Below are 10,497 nucleotides of genomic sequence, written 5' to 3'. Positions count from 1 at the left end.
GGGTGCCACTGGACCAACCCAGCAGCACCCCAGCTGCTCTGCCCCAGGTGTCCCCTAGTCAGCAGCTGCTGAAAATGACCAGTGGCTGACTACAGGAAGCCCCTGCCCCGGGCTTCCTGGAATCAGCCGCTGATCAGTTTCAGCAGCAGCTGACTTGGGGATGCCTGGGGTTCTTAAGTTGAATCTGTATGTAAGTCAGAACTGGCGTCCAGATTCAGCCACTGTTGAAACTGATCAGTTTCAGCAGCGGCTGAATCTGGACGCCAGTTCCGACTTACATACAGATTCAACTTAAGAACAAACCTACAGTCCCTATCTTGTACGTAACCCGGGGACTGCCTGTATAAGAAAACCATGGGCACAATACCAAAGCATCCTTTTCTCCAAGAACATCTTACTTGGTGACTTCCTGGACCCTACTAACTTTCCTGAGTGCAAAATTGCCCTCTTACGTCTAAACTGCAGTCTTTTGCCAGCAGAGAGTATGCTAATGAACCGCTCATTAGCATTTGTTGTGATGGCATTTGCATATCTCTGCCAATGCTTTTTGTGCAAGAGGTTTTTGCGTAAAAACAAGCAGTTTAAACAGGTCCGTTTTGCGCAAAAAACCCTTTTGTGCGAGATCCCTTATGCCTCAAAAAAGGAGGTATACAGGATCTTGTGCAAAAAGGGGTTTTTGTGCAAAACAGACCCATCTACACTGCTTGTTTATGCGCAAAAACCTCTTGCGCAATAAGCATCAGCAGAGATATGCAAATGACAGTGCGACAAATGCTAACGAGTGCTTCATTAGCATGCTGTCTGCTGGCAAAAGACTTCAGTGTAGACATAGCCTTATAGAATGTACCACTCTCCTCCTCTTTATGTCTTTTTGAGACTTCCCCTTTAAATTTAGGAACACCAAGTAGTTGCAGTCCTAAAGTGTCAATTTTGCTACGGGCTGCTGCTGGTTATATTCTTCTTTCTCCTACCTAGTATATTTCCTAATCCTACCCAGTTTTCCCTTTCTGATTGATGTGGAGAAATGGCATTTCCTCATATGTTTATATGAAAGTCTCTTTGTTTGAGAGCCTCTTTGCAAAGGCTTATAATGCACTCCAGTCCTGACCTACAGTACCTATTTCATGATTATCATTTTCTTGAGCAAAAACTGCCAATCATACCTAATTATATCAACCTGAAAAAAGTCCATTCCGGACTAGGCTGAGCCTGTTAAACCATAGCATGAGACTGAGTTAAAGGTGTGTTTTCCTTATGACTCCCATAGATAGGTCCTTATTTGCTCCTTTTAACTATCCAGTTTTTAGGTGCTTATATAGACTATCAGTTTGCCTATTTCATACCAGTTTGGTTTTCCCTTTGATATTTATATACCCACTGCCTTCTTTTGTCCTCTCCCCTCCCATTTTTTCCTCCCTGTGCTTTCCTTCTCCCTTATTTATTTTGGTTCTGGACATCCAACATTCCGCTCGTCTGAAGAAGTGGGTTGTGCCCACGAAAGCTCATGATACCATCTACGTGTTTTGTTAGTCTTTAAAGTGCTACCAGACTATTTGTTGTTTTTTAAGTTTATAAATAGGCTTGTTTGGCTGGGTGGAATACCAATGCAGAACAGGAACTTTCACGCACCCTTAAAAATGCTTGTTTCGCCATTTTATGAGGTACACTGTTAAGCAGGCAAAAAGTTAATGGGTTTCTGCTTTTTGTTTTCCCTTGCTATTTCCTTTAGCATTTGAGTGCTCCAGGTCTACAGTGACACAATAAAATGCCTCCCAGAATGCCCACACACCTTTTTTGGGAGAGGTTGGGAGTAATCTTTTGGGACTATAAAATCCAAAGGTGAAGCAAGTTGAACCTGTATCTTTATAAAGGGTTCTTTCTGTCATTCCTCCCAGTTAAACACGTCCATTCCCATTTCAGCCAGCAGTGCTGAGCAGACTTCTAGTCCTGATCCCCCTGGCTGCTTTGCAGATGCCATTTTTGAGCACGAGGCTGGGGAAGCTAGACCAATACTGAATCTGCAAACAAATCTGCCCTTTGGGTCTATTACTATTGTTTTTTAGATCAACAGCAAAACCCTATTCACTTCAATTACAGCAGAATTGGATCCTTCTGGCTGGATCCAAAGCCTGAGCTGTTCATTTTAGGCATTGGCAGTGCTCTCTTTCAGATCTTCATTTTAGGGATCCTCCCCAAATGCGTGAATTATCTGGTCCACTGACATGACGAAACTGCTGGGAAGTGGCTGAGATGTGACAAGCAGTGGTTTCACACTTGGGAAAGAAATTTTTCTGTTTACCAAAATGAAATGCTAAGCCTTCAGTGTTAATACAGCAGTCCCTAATGCTGACCTGGCTGTTTCCACTTCCCAGTGTCCTTTCTCTAGTACACAGCCCCTAGGCTAACAGACAATGTGGAGCATTCTTAACATTCCATGGGTATGGATGGTCCCATCTTCAAAATTGTCACACTCCGATATGTTTAATCCTTGTATTCAGTTAATGCGCTGAATGTAGATGCAATTATTTTTGATTGTTGTTTATTATTGTTTGATTTCCCTTGAAATGGAAGGTGCAGGCAGTGTCAGACTACTCAGAGAGTGAATTGGCTTCGCTCCAAGTTTTCCAAGTATTTATCTCAGTATCCTGTGTCGAATTCCATTTGCCACATTCTACAGCCATCCTTCTCCATAACTCTTAAAGTACATTATTACTCCGTTGCCCAACACCGCATACCAACAGGACTGGTTTTCATTTTCATGTGGCATTGGATCAGGGGTTTTCACAACAAAATTGCAGGTGGTCACCAACTCTTGCTGGTAGTCATTCCACAATTTTTTCTAAAATACTTAGTTAATTCTCTGAAAAACAAATAAATATGCATGTAGATACTAAGCACCAACTTGTCTCTATTCTTGTTTCTCATGGCCCTTCAGCAAAAGCCTGTCCTGGGGAAGGTGGGTTGGGGACTCACTGGCCACCTGCAGAGTCCTGGGTTCCCTATGCCCCCACCAGATGGGAACAGGGGAGCTGCAGCACCTCGGCAACTGAACATCACTGCTGTCTTCACTGGTGTGCTACTTGAGTGCGACACATGCTGGCTCCATGTGTCTCCAGAGGCTCTGCCTGGAGTCCCCCAGAAGGCTGTGCAGTGTAGGGCACTGATCTCTGATGAGGGCATTAGTGCAAACACCATGGCAGTGCATCTCTCTGTCTTTCGTGGCAGCTATTCAGGAACAATACCTGGGTGCTGCAGGGAGGGACACTGCTTTGTGGAAGGGTGGACTGAGGGTAAGGTTGGGGGTGATGATTTGAGCTGTTTGGGGGGAAACCTTTAAATTGTGCTCCCTACTATCAACATGTACAGTTTGGGGGGCATTGCTCCCCATGTCCTTCCCCCCCTCTCCACTGATGCTTTGGAGGCTGCTGCAGCTGCAAGAAAAATCCACTGGCAGCCATATTTGAAAAATGCTGCATTAGGGAATCTGGCTTCTGAACATAAGAACGGCCGTACTGGGTCAGACCAAAGGTCCATCCAGCCCTGTAGCCTGTCTGCCGACAGTGGCCAGCACCAGGTGCCCCAGAGAGGGTGGACCGAGGACAATGATCAAGCGATTTGTCTCCTGCCATCCCTCTCCAGCCTCTGACAAACAGAGGCCAGGGACACCATTTTATCCAATGCCTTATCCAAATGGAATGGAAACCCAAGGTTCTAATTTAGTCTCAGTTTTCAGGAGACTTGATGAGCGTCCTAAGTCATGGAGTTACAGAGACTTCAGCTGGTTCCTAAATGATGCTTCCTCTCTGGCAATATCTTTATAATGCCAATAGTGGCATCACATAATTATGCCTCTTTCCCAGAGGCAGTTGCAGACTCTCCCCTAAAGCAATGGGGCTAGGAAATCCCATCAGAACAAAGATCACCCCTTCCCCCCCTCCCCCATACAGTGGCAATCAGAGAAAGAGGAAATAACTTTCCAGACTGATTGGGAATGGCCACTTCATAAACAGTACTAAGGGTGGGGTTCTCCCACCAATGGCAATAAATAACACCTCTCCAGTAATTGGGGTGGCATCCCATTCACCAGCTGAAGAATAACTTACTTTGTTTCTAGGATTTTTTTTTTAATGGGACAGTCTCTTTCTTGTCCCTTCAACAAGGGGTTACAGTCCAGGCCTAGGGTTCAGTAACACCTACAGCATGGATTCCCAAACTGGGGGGCATTCCCCCCTGGGGGGGCATAAAGAAATTCCGGGGGGGGGGGAGTGGCATGAGGTGACCCAACAAGTTTTGCTGCTAATTGGGGAGGGGGCATGAGGGATTTCCAAAAATCAAAAGGAGGGGGGACATGATCCAAAAAGTTTGGGAACCACTGACCTACAGGGTATGTGGCCATTGAAGTGTGTGATAGGCTGAGCTGGTCTCTTGAAAAGCTTTTGGGATCAGTCTCATCTGATTCCCGTTTACTTCCCCTGAGCAGGCTACTAAGCAGGCCTGCAGGGAGTTAACAGGGCCACCTGTGCTCAGTATGAGACGAGACCTTCAGAAAACAGGAAGTGTGAGGAAGTTCTTTAGTAACAAGAGCATGAGCTAGGAGTTGGGGGAGCTTCCAGGGAATCAGGACTTTCATGCAGGGGGAGAATTGGGAAAGAGGAGTGAGGGGGTTCTCCTGAGGAGACAGTCTGCAGGGTAAATGCTCCAGGAAACCATTAAAAAGGCTGGGTTAAATGAAGGAGATGTGCTACTGCCTAGTTTTGAGTCTCTGAGCTAGACTCTGGAGTGGAGGGAGGGAGGGAGAGGGCTTTCCTACATTGTAGCTGTGCCCCCAGGAAGTGACACCTTGTCATGCCAAGGGGGAAAAGAACTGACTGAATCTGAGCCTGGGGCAAGGACTTGGAAGGGGGTAGCTAAAGGGAAGAACCCTGTGTTTACAAAGTGGAAAGCCTAGCATGCTTGGGAAAAGCTGATGTGTGGAAGTGGGTGGACTCTTCTAGAGCATTAAACCTCCAGCATCTCTTTCCCAAAAAAGGAACCCATGATACCTCAGTTGGAAGAGAAGAAAACTGAGGCTGCAGCTGTTTCTCTGCTCTCAGAAGGGGTATGCTGCTGTTACAGGGCGGAGAGGAATAGAGTGGTTCAGAATTGTGGTGCACAGTGACTCACTTGAATGAGCTCTCTTTCCCATGAACTGCTCTGTGTAGTTGAGCTCCTCCCCCACCTCTGAATCTAACTTTGGCTGTGGCTGAAGCAGCCTTCCCAACCCCACCCATCCAAGCTGTTTCTTCTGTGGTCACAAATTCATCACTGCTTCAGCTCAAACATGTTGGATGTGGTCCATTTGCATTATCCCTTTGTGTAGGCTGTACCTAAGACCCTTTTGGGACTTCCGGGGGCTGCTTCAAAGTCCACAGATGGTTTGAATTGCCTTAGAGACTTGAGAAAGGTGCAGCTGCATGTTAGAAAAAGCTGCCTTGTGAAGTGGAGGCTTTCTGTGAAAGCCTGAAGCAGCTGGCATCAATTAAAATCTCGGGGCTGATGGCTTGGTGGGGAGGGCTATGTTCAGATGTCAATTCAAAGATGTAAAAACAGCTTGGATAAAGCAACCCAGGATAAAGCAACCTTGCAAGAGGTGTGTTTTACTATTAATAATGGGGTGTCCATTTGAGACCTGTTGAGACACTGTACCTGATGCAAGATGTAAATGTCACTGAAAAGTGGGTGAGAATGGCGCTCCATTCTGAAGGAACCATCTAGCTCTGTCCCACATGCAACACGTATATGGGGCGGGGGAAGTGTCTGCACGGCTCTGTCGTGTTGTGCGCTATGTGGTATTGTGATGTTCTCTATATTTACAAGGCTCCATTTGAGCTGCAGGTGCTTTACATCCTGTGTGTATACAGAACCCCTGCAATGCAGGCAGCTGCCATTCACGTGGTGGCAGAGGGTGTCTGAAATGATGGCCAAGAAAATTGGAACACCGGAAAGAGTAGGCTCCCGGCTTAGCAAGAAAAACCCAAGTTTTAAAAATCTTTCTGCCCAACTCTACTGTATGGGATTTGCTTTATTTACAAGGGGAGGAATGAAGGGGAATATTGTCAGCAATTGGCAGGACTTGCACTTTTGGTTCCAGGCAATCAAGGTATTTCAAAGCTCCTGTTTAGGCCATGGTGTTGTACACTGTGAGATATTGCAGGATACTCTGGCATCAGAGCAGCCAATGGAGCTTGCTCCCTGGCTCTGGGAAACAGAAGCTCACCACAGGGATGTTCTTGAGCAAAAAGGAAGTTTTTCAAACAGGTGCACACATGCACTTTCTGGTAGATTCAGGGTTTGGCACTGGTGTTGGCATTAAAGTGGAGTAATAGTTAAGGACAACTACACGTGTATTTATTTTTCCTCCATGTTCCAACAAGGACACTCCTTCTTAGCCTTCCAGCTCCCCAGCTCTTACCTTTCCTAGGTGGAAACCCACATCTTGCTCCCTTCAGCCTGGGATACTTCCACATTGGAAAAGCGGCAAGGAGTCCTGTGGCATCTTATAGACTAACTGAAGTGTAGGAGCATAAGCTTTCGTGGGCAAAGACCCACTTCGTCAGATGCATGTAGTGGAAATTTCCAGAGGCAGGTATAAATATGCAGGCCAGGATCAGGCTGGAGATGATGAGGTGGATCCAATCAAGGAGGATGAGGCCCACTTCTAGCAGCTGATCTGGAGATGTGAATTCCAAGAGAGCAGAAGCTGCTTTTGTAGTTAGCGAGCCATTCACAGTCTTTGTTTAATCCAGAGTTGATTGTGTCAAACTTGAAGATGAACTGTAGCTCAGCAGTTTCTCTTTGAAGTCTGGTCCTGAAGTTTTTTTGCTGCAGGATGGCTACCTTTAGATCTGCAATTGTGTGTCCAGGAAGATTGAAGTGTTCTGGCCTGCATATTTATACCTGCCTCTGGAAATTTCCACTACATGCATCTGGCGAAGTGGGTCTTTGCCCACGAAAGCTTATGCTCCAACACTTCAGTTAGTCTATAAGGTGCCACAGGACTCCTCGCCGCTTTTGCAGATTCAGACTAACACGGCTACCCCTCTGATACTTTCCACATTGGAGTTCTCTACTTTTGCTGTTGTTCCTAGCAGAGACAGGCCTCCTAAGCAGGCCTGTTTGTTTCCATCTTTAGAGATGGTTAACAGTGTGACTGCCTGCCCACAATTATAGTTAACACACATTTTTATGAAAGCCTGTTTTATTCTTAAAATGAAAGCACTGCACACAAAACCTATTAAAAACAAAACGGCCTACATGCACACTATTAAGCTTATCAGACATCACTCCAACTCTAATATTGGCTCCAGCTGGAGCAGTCCTTTCAAACCCCACCCAATGGGTTTTGTTTGAGGTCACAAATTCATCACAACTTCAGCTCAGAATAAGCACTCTCATGGGTGTGTCTAGACTGGCAAGATTTTGCACAAAAGCAGCCGCTTTTGCACAAAAACTTGCCAGCTATCTACACTGGCCCCTTGAATTTGCGCAAGATCACTGACTTTGTAATGTACAAAATCAGTGATTCATGCACAAATACTTTCACACTCCTGCTCGGGAAAAAGCCCTCTTGCGCAAGAATACTTGTGCAAGAGGGCCAGTGTAGACAGGGAAGAACTGTTTTGCACAAAAAAGCCCCATGGCTAAAATGGTGATCGGGGCTTTCTTGCGCAAAATCGCGTCTAGACTGACCACGGATGCTTTTGCGCAAAAGCAAATCTTTTTTGCGCAAAATCATGCCAGTCTAGACGCAGCCATGATGTGTTTGATCCCCTTTTATTACAATTCAGGGGTATTTGATCAGGTGGTTTGAGGTAATTAGTAGATGATGGGTTTTCCTTTCCAGGGGGTAACTTCAAAAAGGTGGATGTGAAGTAGGTCACTTGAATGGATGTTACTCCCAGGTACTTTGCATGTATTGTTCCGAAAAGCCCTTTGAAGTTCCTAACACTTTCCAGGGATTGCCGTAGTTAGGCTTCTATAGAAGTTTCATAAAGTGGGTGAATGTCTTTTATTGGGACAACTTCTGTTGGTGGAAGGTTCAAGCTACAAAAAGCTCCTCTGTAAGACTTACATGCGTACAATTCCACAATAGCATTAGACATACACAATTAAATTTTAATTCAGTGGACCCATTCCTCAAAGGTATTAGACCTAATTCAATAAAGTTTAATGCAATTCAGTTAAGTTGTCAGATGAGAGGGCATTACATATGGGACTGAAATTGGGCACTGAGCTCTTCAATTAACTTGTATGAGCCAGATGAAAAACTCTCACATGGGGGACAGGACATGACATCATTAGAAAACAAGGACAATGGCTTTCTGAAAAGGCTATTCCATATAACAAGAGACCAAGGCCAGTGGCCAGGTAAAAGAAAATAGTTGAGAAAAGAAATAAAAGCTCCTATAAAGAGGAACTGGGGAGAAACTGGCATCTGTAGGGAAAGAGGAACTGCAGAGGAGGGAATGAGAAAGGATTGGAAAGCAGAAGTGGCAGGGTACAATCAGCAGGTGGCATATGTTGTTTCAGTAAAAACAAACGCATTGCTGTTTCCCTGTTGTTTCTCTTCTCAGGTAGTCACTGCTGCTTTCTGTAAAAGTTGGGACTGCTGCCTTCTCTCCCTACTTCCAGTGACAATGGCAATCAAGAGACCAAGCAGCACATGAATTTTCTGTTTCTCTCCTGCCCTTTAGAATGATAGAAATGTAGGGCTGGGAGGGATCTCAAAGTCATTGAGGCCAGTTCCCTACTCTGAGGGAGCACCTGGTAAACCTCATGCCAATCCCAGAGGGTATCAGATAAGCCTGTTGTCAGACGTCAGCAGGGACAGGGATCAGCCTGAGGACACAGGTGCAATACTGGAAGCCGTTGCATTTACAAATATTACCAGGCAAAGGCGGAGATTAAAATACCAGGAACTCCGGGCGTCAAAGAGAGGCAAACATAGCTATGACAGTATCTACCCGAGTAAAAATTGCTGCCAGTATATAACTGCCAGTAACATCAGGGCGTTCATTTTACTAGACTTCGGCTTCATGTGACTTTTCCCCAATGTTAATAGCTTTGGAAAACAGGTTGATTTGCATTTAACTGTGAGGGTGGTGTGGTGTACACGAGCTACCTGGTTTGGACAGTTATTCTGGCACAAGATCAACTCCCTACTTAGTTTGAGTCCTGCTCTGATTCATGAATCTACCTGGTGCTTCACCCAGTTTGTCATATCAAGATAGGCTGACGGAGTCACTGGAGCAGGCTCCGAGCACCAATACTTGAATTGGACACAGCAGGTGGTGCCAAAATACCATGTAGGAGTCTGATGCTGGGTTGGTAATAGGGAGTATATAACGTTGGACCTGTTCCTTGAGGGAACAGAGCAAGCCTATTGATTGCCCCTCTGGGCAACAGAGGACTTGGCTAGCCCTAAAGATTCTACTGTGATCATCCCGCACCTCCAGGGTACATATGCCATTTGTGCTTATGCTGGTGTTTGTGCTTATGCTGGGAACTGAAGCTGAATGCGAGCGCCACAAACAAAGCATTTTTTTTTCAAATATGGAATGTGAAAGGCCATGGCATGGGGGAAATATTTCTTAGAGGACTGAAAACTTAGCAGAATTCTGCGAGGGCTTGGTCCTCCACTCCTTACCTACCTGAAACTTCCTCAGAAGCTAGGATATTCTTGAGGAAAAGTATATTATGGGGGACCTGAAAAACAGTTCAGGGAACTGGGAAGGGCATTCTTCCACCCACTTGTGTTCCTCTTTATTTCTGGGGGAATTCTGTGTCTCTGGGCAATACAGAATTTTTCAGAAATTAACACTGTGTATAGGGAATGTCTCCTCCTCCTTCCCCCAGAAATGGGTAGCAGAGTAGCTGGCCACCCCTAGGGGACACTGGGCTCAGCAAAGCCCAACTTGCACATAGAAGACACTGTTAGGGGCAGAGAGGGAACAAGAGGGTCCCAGCATGCCCTGAGGGAAGGAGAGGGCAACACAGAGGAAACTTAGTGCAAGCCTGGGACCAAGCATTGGGCCATTTCTCCTGCTGGATCCCTGGGTTCTGGAGGTGGGCAGAGGGATGGGTGTCTGGGCAAGGGTGGGCCCCACAACTGGACTCAGGGCAGGAGGGTGATCAGGTGTCCGGTTTTGGACTGGAAAACCCAGTCAAAAAGGGATCCTGGCAGCTCTGGTCAGTGACTGTTGTGTGTCTGGTTGGCGGCACCACTGTGCTGTACAGCAGGGCTGGCAGGCTCCCTGCTAGCTGCCACATCATGTGGCTCCTAGGTCCGGAAACAGCCAGCATGTCCAGTTCCTAGCCTTAGAAATGTCCAAAGGGGTCCATGTGCTGCCCCACTCTCCACCAGCAAGCACAGCTGCCTTTGGGTGTGTCAGGGCAGGAGAGAAACGAGCACAACTTGCAAGTGCTCAGTGGGTGGTGGCTGTTAAGGGGTCGTGTGGT

At 46.3% G+C, this 10,497-nt stretch overlaps 1 long non-coding RNA gene across 1 annotated transcript in view; it reads right to left on the bottom strand.

Moving 5' to 3' along the window:
* Positions 1–742: 742 nt before the first annotated feature.
* The window catches only part of LOC112543825 (uncharacterized), a 44,364-nt gene continuing 34,609 nt past the window's right edge, over positions 743–10,497 (bottom strand). Inside the window, exon 3 of the long non-coding RNA XR_003087091.2 lies at positions 743–2,860. This is a non-coding gene — a long non-coding RNA (uncharacterized LOC112543825). The remainder of the gene's footprint in view (positions 2,861–10,497) is intronic.

The sequence above is a fragment of the Pelodiscus sinensis genome, chromosome 1, assembly GCF_049634645.1.
Source record: "Pelodiscus sinensis isolate JC-2024 chromosome 1, ASM4963464v1, whole genome shotgun sequence".
Lineage (NCBI taxonomy): Eukaryota > Metazoa > Chordata > Testudines > Trionychidae > Pelodiscus > Pelodiscus sinensis.
Note: the sequence above shows the minus strand (reverse complement) of the source record. Positions and strands in the feature narration are given on the sequence as shown.